Below are 18,849 nucleotides of genomic sequence, written 5' to 3'. Positions count from 1 at the left end.
CTGAGTGGCGTGTTCGCTGCCGCCGCGCCGCGGTGCCTTCTGGGAGTTGTAGTCTCCGGCAGCGCGACTTCCTGGTCAGTCCCCAGTCCCCCAGCCTCCGGAGCTCGGCTGCGGGCCTCGGGCCGAAGTGAGGACTGCGCGTGGGCGAAGGAATTCTCCTGGGGAGATGAGCCTGGCCTCAGACCCTCCCTGGGACGCCGTGGGCCGGACGCCTGGAGGAGGAGAGGAGGAGAGGGCCGAGCGCTCCTCACAGACCCTGCGGGGCCGCGGCCCAAGGTGGGGTTGACGGTGACTGACGCGCTTCGCAAAGCGAAAAGTAGCAGCTGCGTGAACGGTGGTTACTGCCCGAAGCCTCTACCGCAGGCCAGGACTAGGTCCCCGCAGCTGGACTGCCCCTCGGGGCCCCGACCCGAGGTGCACGCCGGGAAGTGTAGTCCGTTCGCGAACTGGCGCTGTGGGGCAGGGCAGCACCCCAACCGCGAGCAAGGGAGAGCTGCTTGGTGGCTCCAGCAAGCTGGGGGGTCAGGCTGATGGTGAGGCCTCTGGGGGAAGACGGGGCTGGGAGGATGTTTATAGTGTCCCTGGGGAAATCACAGCCACATCTGCTTTCCCCACCAGCCCTATCTGCTTTCCCCACCAGCCCTGGGTTCCTCTGCCTCTTCAGTCAGAACTCGAGAAACCTCGCCTTCCGTAATGGGAATTTCAATTTTCTCGGGCTTAACGGGCATCTTATGCTGAGTGCTTTGCATACATGGTAGCATTAAATCCTCGCAAAGCCCCTAGTTTACAGATGACGCATAGAGAAATAAAGTCACTTGTCCAAGGTCACAACTATAAATGGCAAAGCAACAATCAAAGGCATATATTCCTCTCTCTCTCTCTCTCTCTCTTTGGCCGCACCGTGCGGCAGATCTTAGTTCCCCAACCAGGGATGGAACCGGTGTCCCCTGCAGTGGAAGCTCAGAGTCTTAACCACTCGACCGCCAGGAAAGCCCCTCAAAAGCATATTTTAAAATTAAAAACAACCACCACCACGACAATCATGATTTTTAAAAACACTGCCTTCCCATTTAAAGAGTGAGGAAACTTGAGTCCTGCAGAGGTTCGATGACTTGCTCAAGATCTGTAAGCTTGTAAGCAGCAAAATTCTGGGTCTTTTCACTTAACCTCTCCTTAGTGGTCTGGGGGTCTGGCGGGAGGAGAGAAGAGGGGAACTTTGATGGGCTCTGGTGCCCAAACTCCAGAGAACTGCCCCACAGTATCATGGGAAGTTGTTCCGCGCTCAGAGGGAAGTGGGTACCTGCTCTCCTGTGAGGGAAACTCTGGACCTCTCAAGAATGCTTGTTGGAAGAGAGGCCCCGCTGCATTCTGAGTACAGGCGTTTCTGCTATAACCTGACACATGCTTTCCTGAAAAACCTGTAGTTCTGCAAAACAGTGCACTAAAAATGACAAGGCTTTATGGGAAAAATAGAATTAGGGACAGATTGCTCAAAACGTATGCAACTTAGAGTGCTACAAAACCAATAACGTTTACTTATTTTATTTTTTAATATTTGTTTAGTTGCACCCGGTCTTAGTTGCCACACGTGGGCTCCTTAGTTAAGGCATGCATGTGGGATCTAGTTCCCTGACCAGGGATGGAACCCAGGCCCCCAGCATTGGGAGCACAGAGTCTTATCCACGGCGCCACCAGGGAAGTCCCAATAACAATTCTAATAGAAATACTAGCACAGTTAAATATACACGGGGTACTTGCGCTTAGCAATCAATACTTTAAGTGCCTTCTTTGCAGTCTTACAGGCTGGGGCTTGTACTTCAGTCACGGAGATGCGGGCTGGAGATAATTAACTTCTAATGGAAACCATTTTCTTCAAAATTAAAAATCTGATCCAAGGTGTAGTCTTCTTCATTAATCTGTTATTTTAATGTGGGAAAATATCGTTGCAGTTTGTTCATCTGCTTTCACAGCTTTGCCACATACCATACCATTGTAGCAAGCATTATGGTCTTTGAAATCACTAAACGATCCACGGTGGATCTAAAGGAAGACATTTTCTATAGAGTTGCAGCTTTTCCCCTTAAGATCTTCTTTTATCACTAAGGCTTCCTCTTTGCCTGTGAGAAACCTTGCCCTTGATTGCTTCAAAATGTTAACTTCCTAGAGAAAATTGCATATTAACCAACATGACTGTGATATGCTGACATCGTTACTCTGTTTACGAATTGTTTATGGGGTGATTCAAGTCAAAGAAGGTGGGCAGCAGAACAGGTGATCTCCAAGCAGATGCCTAGACTTGGGTAAGGAGAGGGACCTGGCTTGGTTCTAAACCTGGTAGGCTCTATAATGGAAATGGAGAGTGGAGTGGCATTTGTCAAATCCATAAAAAAGTCCTTTGGATTTTGATTGGGATTATAATGAATAAATTATTAATTTGGGGAGAATATGACTTTGTAATATTGAGTCTTCTATTCTTGGACAGGTATATTTTTTTCCTGGGATATCTTACATGGCTTTCTTTGGTTCACTCACTGGATTTTACTGTTTTTACTTATTTACTTGTGGCCGGGATTTTGTTATTTTTTCCTAATCAGTTACTGCTGTTTTTAATGCTGAACTTGGATCTGGCTACCTTGTTGAACTCACTCTTACTTGTTCTAGAATACCTTGACAGATAATTCTCTATACTGTTCTAGTTAGATGACCCTGGTGTCCAGGGAAAAAAAAGACAGTTTAGTTTTTCCAATCTTTATAACTCATTTCTCACCCCTCCCCCTTTGGCTGAGGGTTCCAATACAATGTTGAATGACAGTGGTGATAATGGACAATCCTTGTCTTGTTCTAGACTTTTTAAAGGAATGCCCCTAAGGTTTCATCATTAAGTATGATGTTTTCAGTAGGTTTCTAAATTTTATTCCTAATTTGCTGAGAAGTTTATTTTTTTTTAAAGCAGGTGTTGACTTTTATCAAATGCTTTCTATGCATTTGTTGATATGATCAGATGACTTTTCTGCCTTAATCTGTTAATGATGAACCATCCTCCTCTGTTTCACTATTGCTGGATTTGATTTAATAACATTTTCTTTAGGGTTGTTGTGCATTTGTTTTCATGAATGGAATTGACTGACTCATGGTTTTCTTTCTCGTGCTGTCCTTGCCCAGTTATGACATAAGGGAAATGCTAGCTCTGTTCTACGATTTGGGGGAACCACCTACCTTTTCCTGCAGTCTGGAATGGTTTGTGATATATTGGAGTTATCTGTTCTTTGAACATTTGGTAGAATTTGACTGTAAGATCATCCATGCTTGGTGCCTTTTTGGCAGGTCTTTGGTTATAATTTCAACCTCTTCTGTGGATATTGGTTTATTCAGATTTATTACTTTCTCCTGAGATAAATTTTTGTAATTTATATTTGCCTAGAACAATATCTATTTTATCTAGGATTTCAGATTCATTGGTATAACTTTATGCATATTATTTCTTATGAATCCTATGGATCTGAAGTTATATTTCTTTTGGCTTCCTGATATTTATTTGTTCCTTCTCTTATTTTTCTGGATCAAATTTGCCAAAAATTTAAAGTTTTATTGGTCTTTAAAAAACTCCCAGCTTTTTGTTCTGTTGATGATCTCTTCTACTTATTTGTTTTGAGGGGGGGTATTTTATTTCATTAATTTCTGCCTTAATTGTTGACTCATTTTTTTCCATTTTAGTATTTATTTTGTTATTATGTATACCCCAGATTTTGATTTGTACTGCTTTCATTGTCATTCAGTTCCAAAAAAAAGTGTAATTTCAATTCCCCTTAACCCCCAAATTATTTAGAAAGTGGTTTTTAATATCTAGGTATATGGATTTTTTCCTTGATTATCTTTTGTAGTTGATTTCTAATTTTATTTAATGAATGTATTTCAAATGACATAAATTCTTAGGAATTTGTTGAGGTTTCCTTTATGACCTAGTATGCGGCATTTTTTTGTTTTGTTTTGGAAGTGTGCTGTTTTTAAAGGATGTACATTCTAGTTGTTGGGATAAGAGGTCTGACTATACAAGTTTATTAATGATCTAATTCTTAACTATTATATCCTTACCTTTTTTTTTCCTGTTTGATCTATTGGCTTCTGGAAGGTGTAATAAAGTCTCCCATTATGAGTGAGGATATGTTCATTTCTCCTATTATCTCTATCAGTTTTTGCTTTATACATTTTGAAGTTATGTTGTTAGATGCATAAGGGTTTATGATATTAATATGACATCAGTGAAGTATTCCTTTTATCAATATGAAATATCCTTTGTTGTCCTTCCTAATGATTTTTGCTTTTAATGTGTCTTTTTTCTTAACATTTCCTTGGTACTTCTGTTCTCTTTCATTCATTCTTCTTTTTTTGCTTTTTCTGTGGGTTGATTTTACCATACTGCTTCATTTCTGACACACTATAGCAATAGTTTGTGTAAAGCTATCCTCTTATATTATTTTTTCTCCATATCCCCATTCCCACTTTCATTTCTTCCTCCACCTCAAAGACGCACTTTCTGATTTATGTTTAATTTATGGTTCTTGGATATGTCTATATTTCTAAAACATGTATAGTGTCTATATGTATATGTTTTTAATTTACAAAAATTATACTAAGTAAATTTCTATTTTTACATTTTTTGCTCAATATTGTTTTAAGAGCAGTCCACGTTGTTTGTATATCTAGTTAATTGTGTCTGTTTGCTGCATAGCACTCCAATTTATTAGTTCACCATCCTTAATTATTCACCTACTAATGAAGAAGACCTACATTGCCTTGAATTCTTTGCTACTACAAACAATACTTCAATCAACAATCTTGTATTTATATCCTTTGGGACCTGTGTGAGAGTTTCTCTGGATTATATACCAAAATTGGGATTGCTGGATCATAGGATATACATACTGAATTATGCTAACCAAAGGTGCATGGTAGTTCCAAATTCTATATGTCTTTATTAATACTAGTTCCTCTCTGACCTTTTAATTTTGACCACTCTAAAATATGTTGTAATTTTCTAACTGATTTTGAGGGAGGTTGAGCGTCTCTTCAGACTTGTTAGCTAGTTAGATTCCTTTTATGTTAATTGCCTATTCATATCTTTTGCCCCCTTTTTCTTTTTTTTTTGGCCACGCCACATGGCATGTGGGATCTTCCCCGACCAGGGATCGAACCCGTGCCCCCTGCATTGGGAGCATGGAGTCTTAACCACTGGACTGCCAGGGAAGTCCCTCCATTTTTATATTGGGATTCCTACTCTTAAATATTTGCAGGATTTTATTGTATATTCTGGATATTAATCATATTTTTTTTGAAGCTGAAAATGTCTTCTCCCGGTTTGTCACTTATTAGTGAACTTTTTCAATCATGTCTTTGGAAGAAATCTTTAATCTTAATATAGTCAAATTCATCTCATTATATAGTTTATGTTTTCTTGGTTTAAACATCTTTATTCACTCCAAAGTCATAAAAACATTCTACATTTTTCTACTAGCTGTTCTGGGTTGAACTGTTTCTCTTAAAAACAGATATGTTGAAATCCTAACCCTCCCATACTCCAGAATGTGCTCTTATTTGGAAGCAGAGTAGTTGCAGATGTAATTAGTTAAATTAAGATGAGGTCATACTGGCATAGGATGGGCCCCTAATCCAATATGACTGATGTCCTTATAAGAAGACAGTCACTTGAAGACAAACACAGAGAGGGAGAATGCCATGTGATGAGGAAGGCTGAGATTGGAGTTATGCAGTGCAGCTGCAAGCTGAGGAACTTCAAAGATTACCAGCAAACCAGCAAAAGCTAAGAAGAGGCAAGGAAGGATTCCCCTACAGCTTCCAGAGGGAGCATGGCCCCACTGACGCCTTGATTTTGGACTGGTAGCCTCCAGAACTGTGAGACAATACGTTTCTGTTGTGTTAAGCCACGCAGTTTGTGGTACCTTGTTCTGGCAGCCCTATGAAATGAATATTCTAGCTTTATAGATTTATCTTTCGTATTTAGGTCTCTAATCCATTTATTTGACCTTCGTATTATGGTGAGAGGTAGGGAACCAACTTCTCTTTTCTCCTTACAAGGAACCAGTTTTCCCAATACCATCCTTTAACAATCCATCTTTTCCCTTCTGATTAGGATGCTTATTCTGAAATATCTCAAGGTTTTTTATGTACACGTCTCTTTCCTCTCTGTTCTGTTGCTTTGATCAGTTTGTCTGCTTATGTGCCATTCCATTTTCGTCTTCTTTTTTTTTACTCTGGCTTTTGGGTATATCTTATCTGATACAGAAAATTTCTATTTTTTTGAGCCACTCTTATCTATTTGTGAGTCTTGATTCTTCCACATGCAATTTTGAATCCATTTATTGTGTTTCTAAAAAAAATCTTTCTGGAATTTGGGCTTGCATTGAATTTATAGCTTGATTTAGGTAGAAGAAACATCTTAATAACATTAAATTGTTACATTCAGGAACATGGTTCATCTCCCCATTTGCTAGATTTCTTTTGTTTCCTTTAATAACATTAAATTCTTTTTTTTTTTTGGCCACACCACGTGGCTTGTGGGATCTTAGTCCCCCAACCAGGGATTGAACCCTGGCCCTTGGCAGTGAAAGTGCGGAGTCTTAACCACTGGACCGCCAGGGAATTCCCTAAACTTTTTTTCTTCATAAACATCTTGTGGATTGACAGGTGAATTCCTAGATTACTTTTAAACTTTTGTTACTATTCTGAATGGAATCTTATTTTTTGTTAGAGTTTCTAGTTATTTACTATTATGTAGAGGAATGTTATTCATTTTTCCAGTTTGATATTATATTTGGCCAATTTGCTGACTTACAGTTTTAATGGTTTCGAGTTTCTGTATGGAATACCAAATCACATCCAAATGACAATTTTGTCATCCTCCCTCCCATTCCTTATATACATATTTATAATGTCTTATTGCAATGACCAGGACCCCTAGGAGTGAACAGTAGTAGTGATTGTGTTCTTCCTGATTTTAAAGGGAATGAGCTTAAGGTTCCATCTTTTTTTTTTTTTTTTTTTTAATTAATTTATTTATTTTTGGCTGCGTTGGGTCTTTGTTGCTGCGCACGGGCTTTTCTCTAGTTGAGGTGAGAGGGGGCTACTCTTCCTTGCGGTGCACGGGCTTCTCATTGTGGTGGCTTCTTTTGTTGCAGAGCACGGGCTCTAGGCGCACGGGCTTCAATAGTTGTGGCATGCGGGCTCAATAGTGGTGGCACATGGGCTCAGTAGTCGTGGCTCGCGGGCTCTAGAGCGCAGGCTCAGTAGTTGTGGCACACGGGCTTAGTTGCTCCGTGGCATGTGGGATCTTCCCGTACCAGGGCTTGAACCTGTGTCCCCTGCATTGGCAGGCGGATTCTTAACCACTGCGCCACCAGGGAAGCCCAAGATTCTGTCTTAATTGTGTGGTGTGTGGTAGATTTTTAGTAGATAGTCCTTAACAAATTATGGAAGTTCCTTTCTATCCCTAGTTTTCTGAGAGCTTTTATCATAAATAGATGTTGAACTTTATTAAATGTTTTTTTCAATCCATGGAGGTGACCATATGACTTTCCTCCTTTATTCCATAATGTAGTGCATTACATTGTTAACTTTCTGATGTTTATTAAAACCTACTCAATTATGTTTTATTTTTATTTTTCATACATTATTGTATTTGCTTATCTAATATTTTATTTAGGAATTGTATTTACACTTAGTAAAATGGGCCTCTAATATTCTTTTCCTAAATTGTCCCTATTCAGTTTAGGAATCAAGGATATACCAGCTTCGTAAAATGAATTTCTCTTCTTTTTCTCCCTGTAATAATTTGTATACAGCAGGTGTTACTTGTTACTTGAAAGCTTGGTAGAATTCCCGTTAAACCTTCTGGGGCTTCTTTTAACTAAAATTTCAGGTTCTTTAATTGTTGTTGGTCTTTTCAAAGTTTACTGTTTCTTGTTTCAGTATTGGCATTTTCTATTCTTGTGGAAATTTGTCCATTTTGTCAGTTTTCAAGTGTATTGGTTTATGTAGTTCAAAAATTTATTTTATCATTTAAGAATATCTATAGTTTCCCCCCTTTTTAGTTATGCATTTTGTTTTTTATTTGCATGTTTCTTTTTTTCTATCAGTCTTGCCTGAAGCATTTCTATCTTATTAGAATTTCAAGTTGCCAAGTTTTGGTTTTTGTTGATCTTCTCTACTTTTCTACTTTGTCAATTTCTGCCTTTAAATTTTTTTCTTCTTGTTTTTTTTTGGATTTTTCTCTGTTGTTTCATATTTAAGTTCCTAAAATGAGGCTTCCTTCATTTGTTTTCAATCTTTTGATAAGAAATATTCAAAGCATAGACTACCCTTGAATCATTGCTTTGGTAGTGCTTTTGTTGCCATTCAGTTATAAGGATTTATTTCTTTTATGTTTTATTTTTTAACTCAATAGTTATTCGTATTATATTATTTAAGTTTCCAGGCTTCTGTATTTTTGTTTTTTAGAGCCATCTACACTAGGATGGATAACTATGGTATAATAAAGAGAGTCCAGAATGCAATGCCTCAGAAGACATTTATTTATTTCACAAAACATCCCAGAGTAGGTAGGTGGCCCCGCCCCAAGAAGTCATCAGGTCCCACCTTTCTTATTGCCCTGCTTTGAGCATCATCCTGACTCACATGGCTGAAGCCATCTTAGGGTCACCAAATCTGTGTTCCCCTCTGTGAGAAGACAGAATGAAGAAGTATGGAACAATTAGCTTCATTTTAAGGACTTGACACAGAGTTGCCCACCTTACTTCTGCTTATATCCCACTGGCCAAAAATTAGTCATATGGCTACAGGAGACAGAGTACTAAAAACAGAAAGTGAACCAGTTACATTAACAGAGAGAATTTAATAAAAGGAATTGGTTGAGTTAGTGAAATAGATGTTGAGATGACAAAATGGGGATATTGTATTAACCAGAGATAATAGATGCAGAAATCAGCTTTCACCCCCTAGGACTGGGGCAACAAAGGGAATAGGTTTCTAGTTGTTTACTATTATGTAAACATAATAGAGTTATTAAAATCATGATAGGGTTATTAGAATCTAGAAGGTTGAAGGAATACTTCGGTAGAGCTGGAACCCAGGCCTCTGACAAGGGGACGGCTGGTCTTTGTATGTCAGAAAGAGAAAAATGAGACTGAGAGTATGGAAAAGACAGGAGTCAGCTGCTGCCATCAGGGGGAAGAACCACTGCTGGGGTGATGCTAACAGGAAAGGGAAGCAAAACAGGAAGAAGCACGTACTTTCTCCTTTCAGCCTTTGGTCTTTCTTTTTTGTGCTTCCTCTCAGCAGAACCAAGTAGGGAGCTGGTGGCCTCAGAGCCGCAAAGCAGAGTGCCAAAGGGTGGGTTTGGGTTAAGAAACAAGGGACTAGTCACCAACACAGTTCACCCACCCTTTTGACCACTCAGCATCCATACATATCTTTCTACACATATTTGAACTTCCATTTAAGAACCATAAAACATCATGTTTCACCTAATCTTGAACAAAGATGCTCTCATCTGCTCTCCAAACAGGGGAGATACAGAATTCCTCCAGTCATATTATCCATACCTGTTTTGCTTTTTTCTATTATTCTCCTTACGGCATTCATTTGGATTGAGTCTCCTCCCAACATTTCCATTTTCCCCTCTATGCTATGTTGGAAGTTTTACACTTACTTTCTGTTCTTTTAGTGTTTACTCTAAAAATATCATCATGTGTATTCAACAAAATCCTCTCCATTTATGTTTTTCAAGATTTTAGTTCTTTTTTAAACACCTAAATTTGACATTGTTACTGTACTTTTGATAGAGTTTTGATATTTTTGATATGTTTACCTTTTTTTTTGTTTATTTTTTCTTTTCTTATCATTCCTTCTTGTATTTCAGACCTTCATTCTAGAATTAGTTTTATTCTTCCTGAAGTATATCTCTTAGAAGTTCTTTTGAAGAGGGTGTCTTGGGAATCAATTCCTAGTTTTTGGTTTGTCTAAACAATAATTTTATTTTTGTTCTTGAAAGACATTCTGCTGGACAAACAATTCTAGTGTGACAGTTATTTTATTTTAGCACTTTGAGGATCTCATTCCACTATCTTCTGGCTTCCATAATTGCTGTTGAAAAATAAAAAGTAATGCTTTGGCTTTTCTAATTATTTTCTCTTTAGTGTGCTAAAGTTTACTATATATCTAGCGTGGATGTTTTAAACTATGTTCTGCCTGGGATTCATTGGGTTTCCTGAATTTGAGGAAGAATCTTTCATCAATTCTGAAAAATACCCAGATATGATCTCTTCATATGTGCTTCTCTCCCTTCTATTATCTTTTTTTTTTAAAAATATGAATTAGGGACTTCCCTGGTGGCACCGTTGTTAAGACTCTACGCTCCCAATGCAGGGGGCCTGGATTCGATCCCTGGTCAGGGAACTAGATCCCACATGCGTGCCGCAACTAAGAGTTCGCATGCCACAACTAAGGAGCCAGCGAGCTGCAACTTAGGAGCCGGCAAGCTGCAACTAAGACCCAGCGCAACCAAATAAATAAATAAATATTTAAAACCATGAATTAGATGTACGTTGGACCTTCCCACTCTTCCATATTTCTTAACCCATTGTTTATAATGTCCATCCTTTTTTCTCTCTGTGCTGTGCTCTGTGTAATTTCTTTCTTTTTTTAAATTAATTAATTTATTTATTTTTGGCTGCATTGGGTCTTCGTTGCTGCATGAAGGCTTTCTCTAGTTGTGGCAAGCAGGGGCTACTCTTCGTTGCGGTGCATGGGCTTCTCATTGTGGTGGCTTTTCTTGTTGCGGAGCACGGGCTCTAGGCGCGTGGGCTTCAGTAGCTGTGACACGCGGGCTCAGTAGTTGTGGCGCATGGGCTTAGTTGCTCCGTGGCATGTGGGATCTTCCCGGACCAGGGCTCCAACCCATGTCCCCTGCATTGGCAGGCGGATTCTTAACCACTGCGCCACGAGGGAAGTCCCTGTGTAATTTCTTCAAGTACATATGTGTTCTAGTTTCTTCTCCTTTCAGCTGTGATATAATCTATTTAATATGTCCACTGGGTTTTAAATTTTTCATATATGTAATTTCTAGTTTTTCTTGTTCAAATCTTACTTGCCAATCTTTTTTTTAATAGTTTTTTAAATAATTAATTAATTAATTAATTTATGGCTGTGTTGGCTCTTCGTTTCTGTGTGAGGGCTTTCTCCAGTTGTGGCAAGCGGGGGCCACTCTTCATCGCGGTGCGCGGGCCTCTCACTATCGCGGCCTCTCTTGTTGCGGAGCCCAGGCTCCAGACGCGCAGGCTCAGTAGTTGTGGCTCACGGACCCAGTTGCTCCGCGGCATGTGGGATCTTCCCAGACCAGGGCTCGAACCCGTGTGCCCTGCATTGGCAGGCAGATTCTCAACCACTGCGCCACCAGGGAAGCCCCCTATTCATTTTTAAATTAATTATATCCTGTCCCTGGCTTTCATGGACAGCAAACTCAATTACTCATTAACCTGATAGTTCTCTTATTCAGAGAACACTGAAGGACTGTTAATATCCTAAAACTAAGGAATGTCTCTTATGGGCTGAATTGTGTCTCCCCCCACCCCTACCCCCAAACTCATATGTTGAAGCCCTAATCCTCAGTACCTCAAAATGACTGTATTTGGAGATAGGGCCTCTAAAGAGGTTAAGTGGACAACAAAAAAATGGTAATTATGTGAGGTGATAGAGGTGCTAACGAACCTAATTGTGGTAATCATTTCATACTATATGCATGTATCGAATCATTACATCATACACCTTAAACTTATGCAATTGTTATATGTCAATAAAGCTAGGAAAAATAAAAATAGATGCAATGTGGCATCCTGCTTGGGATCCTGGAAAAGAAAAAGAACATTGGTGGAAAAACTAGGGAAATCCAGATAAAGTCTGAAGTTTCACTTAAAAAACATAAAAATAAAGTAGGATAAGTGCTACTAAAAATTTCTAAAATACAATGAGAGGACACACCAGGAGCAACTAATCAGGACACAAAGATTTCAAAGCAGAATAAAAATCTGGATGTAATTTTTTCAGTGAAAAACCCAAGGTACCTGCCTCTAGAAACAGGCAATTATTCTAAAGGTTAACTGACTTGTTTTATTGTTGCTGTTGTTATTATTATTATCATTTATCATTTTTGTCTCTCCCTTGCTATACACACACACACACACACAAACACTAAGCTTCATGATAAAGGGGTCAAATCTGTATTATTCACTTCCTTACCCCCAGTATCTAGAACAATGCCTGGCATATGGTAAAACAATGCCTGCCTCGAAAAATATATATGGTGAGTGAATGAATGAGCCATAGAATTGGAAATACCATAATTTAGTCAATCACTTCCCTGTTAACAGACGTTCAGATAGTCTCCAATTCAGATTGGTTTTGTTGTGATTGCCTTCTAGTGCTGTTATATACAACATATCTTTAGCTACTGAAGCATATCCTTAGCTACTAATCCCTTCGTTCCTGTAGTATGGATTCCTCAAGGTAAAACTTCTGTCACAGCTTTATGCCCCCTTTTTAAAAAATTTTAACAGGAAATGCCTTTCCTAAAAGGTTGTGATGATTTACTGTCACGCCAGCAGCGTATAAAACTTTCTTATTTCTTTCCCCACTCTAGATAATGTCAGTTGTTTTAATATTTTCCAATTTGTTGAATGAATAATTGTATTTCATTTCAAATTAAATTTAAAAATCTTAAAACACTGAAAAAAAAAAAAGAGGTTAAGTGGAAATGAGGCCATTAGGGTGGGTCCTAATCTAATCGTGTCTGGTAGTCCAGTGGCTAAGACTCTGCGCTCCCAATGCAGGGGGCCTGGGTTCGATCCCTGGTCAGGGAGCTAGATCCCACATGTTGCAACTAAGAGTTTGCATGCCACAACTAAAGACCCTACATGCCGCAACTAAAGATTCTGCATGCAGCAACTAAAAGATCCCATGTGCCACAACTAAGATCGGGTGCAGCCAAATAAATAAATAAATAAATAAAATATTTAACAAAACAAAACAAAAAAACCAAAGAGACACCAGGGATGTGTGTGCACAGGGGAAAGAAGGCAGTCCTCTGCAAGCCAAGGAGAGAGGCCTCAGAAGAAGCCAAATCTGCCCACACCTTGATCTTGGGCATCTAGTCTCCAGAACTGTGAGAAATAAATTTCTGTTGTCGTTTAAGCCACCCAGTCTGTGGTACTTTGTTATGGCAGCCCCAGCAGACTAATACTGTCTCCGATGCTATAATTTCAGACACCATCTTAGTAGCGTAGAAGGAGGAAATATGATTTGACACTGGGGCCTTTCCAAAGCTGTTCCCCATCACACCCATTGCACAGCCTGGTTTGGCGGACAGACTTAACAAGCCCAGGCCTAGGATGTGTCTCACTCACGTATCATGTTTCTTTTTTCAGGGTCCTGCTGCTCAGGAATGAATCTGAGGACAGGCAACATCTTGGTGACGCTCCAGACTTTCCAGCTGACTTGGTGTAGAGGACCTGTGGGAGGTGCTGAGGAGGACTGAGGGAGAGGTGAGAACAGCAGGAGGTAGGGAGGGGGAAGAGGGACAGAAGCACTCTCTCAGGCCCAAAACCAGATTCTCTGAATAGGTGTGGGTGAGGAAGGCATTTTATGAGGTCTAGAAACACAGGGGGAAACGCAGGAAGGGAATGATGTCCGGTGAGTTTAGGACTAAGTGATTCAGAGGTGGCGCAAGCATCCCAGCCCTCTTTTGCCTCTCTTGATTAACTCGGGAGGCTCATTCAATCGTAAATAATTGCATCTATTCACCTGTATTAATTCCCTCCCTCAGACTTCATGTATGACAAATTCATTCTCTCACTGGAAAAATATTTCCTGAGCATGATCAATGTATTGGGCATATAGCAGCCGAGGAGACAGTCTCTGCCTTCACACAGCTCCAAATCTGGGAGAGCAAGCTCTCACAAGAGTGAGTGTTTCACAAAATGGCTTAAAGACTTAAACATGAGACATGACACCATAAAACTCCCAGAAGAGAGCATAGGCTAAACATTCTCTGACATAAATATAATGTCCATCAACAGATGAATGGATAAAGAAGATGTGGTACATATATACAATGGAATATTACTCAGCCATAAAAAAGAACGGAATAATGGCATTTGCAGCAACCTGGATGCAATGCAACTAGAGATCATCATACTAAGTGAAGTATGTCAGAAAGAGAAAGACAAATACCGTATGACATCACTTCTATGTGGAATCTAAAATATGGCACAAATGAACCTATCTATTGATCCAGAACAGAAGCAGACTCATAGACATAGAGAACAGACTTGTGGTTGCCAAGGGGGATGGGGGGAGGGAGAGGGATGGACTGGGAGTTTGGGGTTGGTAGGTGCAAACTATTACCTTTAGAATGGTTAAACAACAAGGTGCTACTGTATAGCACAGGGAACTCGATTCAGTATCCTGGGATAAACCATAATGGAAAAGAATATAAAAAAGAATGTAGGGGCTTCCCTGGTGGCGCAGTGGTTGAGAATCTGCCTGCCAATGCAGGGGACACGGGTTCGAGCCCTGGTCTGGGAAGATCCCACATGCCGCGGAGCAACTAGGCCCGTGAGCCACAGCTACTGAGCCTGCACGTCTGGAGCCTGTGCTCCGCAACAAGAGAGGCCGCGATAGTGAGAGGCCCGCGCACCGCGATGAAGAGTGGCCCCCGCTTGCCGCAACTAGAGAAAGCCCTCGCACAGAAATGAAGACCCAACACAGCCAAAAATAATTAATTAGTTAATTAATTAATTAATTAATTAAAAAAAATACTACTGTTAAAAAAAAAAAAGAATGTATATAAGTGTAAAGCTGAGTCACATTGCTGTACAGCAGAGATTGGCCCAACATTGTAAATCAACTATACTTCAATAAAAAGAAAATTGAAGAAAAAAACATTAAATACATCTACAATATCATTACAAAAAAAAAGAGTGAGTGTTTCAGAAGGGGCAGTAGGGGTGCTGCGGGAGCCCAGGCACAGAAAGAACCAACTAGACCTGAAGGCCTCAGTGAGGAAGCTGAGACCTGGAAGATGAGGAGGGGTGGGAAGGGTGAGAGTTGCAGGTTCCAGAGAACTGGGTTGTGAAAGCCCTAAAGTAGTTAAAGTATCAATTCATGACACTGGGGAAGCCCCATGTGGCTGGACTGTGGAGTGACGGGGATGGTGGCCCAGGCTGAGGCAGCAAGCAGAAGCCCGCTGGGAAGAGCGACCTGGGAAAGGGAAAGGGTAAGGACTTTAGACTCTCCCGGAAGGCCAGTGGGAAACCACAGAAGGATTAAGCAGGGAAGTGACTACTAGATCATGAATGGATTGTAGAGCAAGATTTGGAAGGTTGCTGTTGTAGTAGTACAGGAGAGAGATGATGGTGGCTTGGAGGAGGGTAGCTTCTGTGGGGACCGAGAGAAGTGACAGAGTTTGAACCTCTGGCACGTGGTAAAGGACCTGATATGGAGTGAGGGAGCAGGAGGAGGTAAGTGTGACTCTCAGATTTCTAGGGAGACAGAAGAGCTAGGAGAGAAGAGAGAGGAGAGAAGAGGTCTAGCTGTTACTCTAGGAGCTCTGTTAAGGGGAAGAAGGATCTTTTTTTTTAAGAGTATGGAGAAGGAATAATAATATCTGGACACAGCCTTGGGATGCCAAGGGATGGCAGGTTGTATTACTGTCCACAGTGCTTGCTGTCTCTCCTGAAATATACCCACTTGATATCAAGCTTGGCCATATGACTCGCTTTAGCCAATGAAATGTGAACACAGTGATGTATATCTCTTCCAGCTCACGGCTGTCCATGTCTCTTTTCCCTCTGCCAGGAGGGTGGCAGTGTTTCAGAGGCTGCCCCATCAGCCCAGGTTAACAAAGGAAGAAGTGGAGCAGAGCCCAGCCCACCCCTGTTGGACATGGCACCAGAGTGAGTCTTTACCTTTATGTGAGTCACTGGGATTTGAGTTCATTTGTTTCTGTAGCATATCCTGATTACTTCTCTCCTCCTCCAGACCTTGAGGTGTTTGGCAAGTGGGGGGGATGAAGAGCCTTCAGTTAGGATTGTGGGATTATCTTTGGAGAATGGTCCTGTTTTAGTTAAGGTAAGAGTTGGAAGGAACATTGAGGGAAAGATTTACAGGGGTTGCAGTGGAAGAGTTTGGGAAGGATGGAGTGAGGCAGGAGCGGGTAGAGCAAAAGACAACACAGAGAATGATGGAGATGAGAGAACCTGAGATGACGAGACAAGCTTGTGTTTGGGGGGATTACCAAGGGAAACAAAAGAGAGGAAACATGATGAATTTGGCCATGACACCCCTTGGAGGGCAGTGGGCTCTCAAGTTCGAACCACATATTGCTTCAAAAGGTAGCCTCCTAGTCCCATCCACTCCCTCTCACCTCACTCTCTTAATGTTTCTTGTCATTCTCATCAAAATCAGCTCACTTCTGAGTTGTTGGTGTCCTTCTGATAGAATGTGACTTCCATGCTGTAAGAGTCTGGCCTGAGTTGTTTATCACTGTACCCTGAATTCCAAGCACAGGGGCCCAGCTACCTGCGAGATGAATGAATGAATGAATAAAACTTATGGATCCATCCTGTTCGTCATGGTCTCTCCCATCAGTAAGAAGGGTGGTTCTCAGCAGTCTGTAAACCTAGGTTTGACTCTTGGCTCATATTTTTCTGTCTTAGTCATTGTGGGCAAATTACCTAACCTCTCTGACCTTGGTTTCCTTAGCTTTAAAATGGGATACTCATAGTTATCTAAGTCATAGGGCTCTTCTCAGAATTAAATGAGATGATTTATCTCATTTAAAGGACTCAGCGTGTTGAACAACTATCCAATTCTTTGGTACTTGTTCTGTCCTAATTTTAGAAAGGCATCTATGCTGATGCCCAGTGCAGACAAATATCCCAGTCCTCTGTACTAGAACTCCACACAGTTTTCCCAATCTGTTTGCTCCTCAACAGAGGAAAAGAGATTTGTCCAGAGACCCACAGGGTATACTGAAGACCCAGCCAGGGCTTTCCCCACTACGCCTTAGAAGGACGTGGCTCTCTCAACTAGTGAAGAATGTGACTCAAAGAAATATCCAGGAAAAAAAAAGAGAGGGAGAGAGAGAAAGAAAGAAAAAGAAAGAAAGAAAGAGAGAGAGAAAGAGAGAGAGAAAGAAAGGAAGGAAAGAGAAAGAAAAGAAAGGAAGGAAGGAAGAAAGAAAGAAAGAAAAGAAAGGAAGAAAGGAAAGAGAAAGAAAGAAAAGAAAGGAAGAAAGAAAGAAAAGAAAGAAAGAAAGAAAGAAAGAAAAAAGGAAGATCTAGCAGGCAAGGGAGTGGATTCGTTTCCTATAGCTCCTTAACAAATTACCACAAACTTAGTGGCTTACAAGAACACAAAGTTACTATCTTACAGTTCTGGAGGTTAGAAGTCTAAAATCACTCTCACTGGGCTAAAATCAAAGTGTCATAGGGCTGCATTCCTTATGGAGGCTTGAGGGGAGAACCCATTTCCTTGCCTTTTCCAGCTTCTAGAGACCACCTGCATTCCTTGGCTCGTGGCCCCTTCCTTCATCTTCAGAGCCAGCGTGACATCACTCCGAACTCTGCTTCCATCCTCACATCTTCTCTGACTCTCCTGCCTCCCTCTTTCACTTATAAGGACCCTTGTGATTACATTGGGTCTACCTGGATAATCTGGAATCCTCTCCCCATCTCAAAATCCTTAGCTTAATCGTATTTGCAGCGTCTCCCTTTTGCCATGTAAGATAACATATGGACAGGTTCCAGGCATTAGGACATGAACATCTTTGGAGGGTCATTTTTCTGCCTACTACAGAGGGCAAGTTGGAAATGTGCTCTCAGGCCTCAGAGCACTCTTTGCCCCTCTCTGGCCTCTCCGGCTGTTGCTGATCTCATTTCTTTCCCCCCTTTTCCCATTTTTCCCCCCCTGTCCTCACAGCTTACTTTAAAACAGATATCATCAGCTAGAGGCATTTGCTCCAAATTGCCTAATCCTTAAGAATGGTGGTTCAAGTTAAGGTCCCCTCTGATTATGTCCACTAGAAAGAGCTTGATCAGAATCTCTAGGTGGAGCCTCTAGAATAGCACAGTCCAAGAGAAATAGAATGTGAGCCACAAATGTGAGTCACATATATCATGTCAGATTTCCAAGAATCCTGTTTAAAAAAAAAAGGTTAAAAAGAAATAGATGGAATTAATTTTAATAACACATATTGTATTTAATACAATGTATTGGACATATGATTTTAGCATGCATTTAATAGAAAAATTATTAATGAGATATTTTATATTGTCTTTGAAATCTGGTGTGTATTTTATGCTTCAGGACATCTCAATTCAGACTAGCCACATTCCAAGTGCTTAATACTGATAATATTATACTGGATGGTGCAGGCCTAGAACCTAAACTCTGCAAGAGCCCCAGGGCCTAGAACAGTCCCTGGAGCAGTGGGTGCTCAGATTTGTGGAATGCAGGAATTAGTGGACTGCTCTGTTCAGGTTTAGGCTCTTTTTCAAAAGCCCTGGGCCACTGACTCAAAGAAGGAAGCCTGGTACTTCCCTGGTGGCGTAGTGGTTCGGAATCCGCCTGCCAGTGCAGGGGACATGGGTTCGAGCCCTGGTCCGGGAAGATCCCACATGCTGTGGAGCAACTAAGCCCGTGTGCCACAACTACTGAGCCTGCTCTCTAGAGCCTGCGAGCCACAACTACTGAGCCTGCGAGCCACAACTACCGAAGCCCGCT

At 40.9% G+C, this 18,849-nt stretch overlaps 1 long non-coding RNA gene across 1 annotated transcript in view; it reads left to right on the top strand.

Annotated features, from left to right (window-relative positions):
• The first annotated feature begins 80 nt into the window (after window positions 1–80).
• Window positions 81–18,849, top strand: part of LOC133078267 (uncharacterized) — a 59,835-nt gene continuing 41,066 nt past the window's right edge. The window contains exons 1-3 of the long non-coding RNA XR_009697856.1: window positions 81–276; window positions 13,491–13,607; window positions 15,922–16,019. This is a non-coding gene — a long non-coding RNA (uncharacterized LOC133078267). The remainder of the gene's footprint in view (window positions 277–13,490; window positions 13,608–15,921; window positions 16,020–18,849) is intronic.

The sequence above is a fragment of the Eubalaena glacialis genome, chromosome 18, assembly GCF_028564815.1.
Source record: "Eubalaena glacialis isolate mEubGla1 chromosome 18, mEubGla1.1.hap2.+ XY, whole genome shotgun sequence".
Classification (NCBI taxonomy): Eukaryota; Metazoa; Chordata; class Mammalia; order Artiodactyla; family Balaenidae; genus Eubalaena; species Eubalaena glacialis.
The sequence above is the reverse complement of the archived record's forward strand: the minus strand, read 5'-3'. Positions and strand labels throughout refer to the sequence as shown.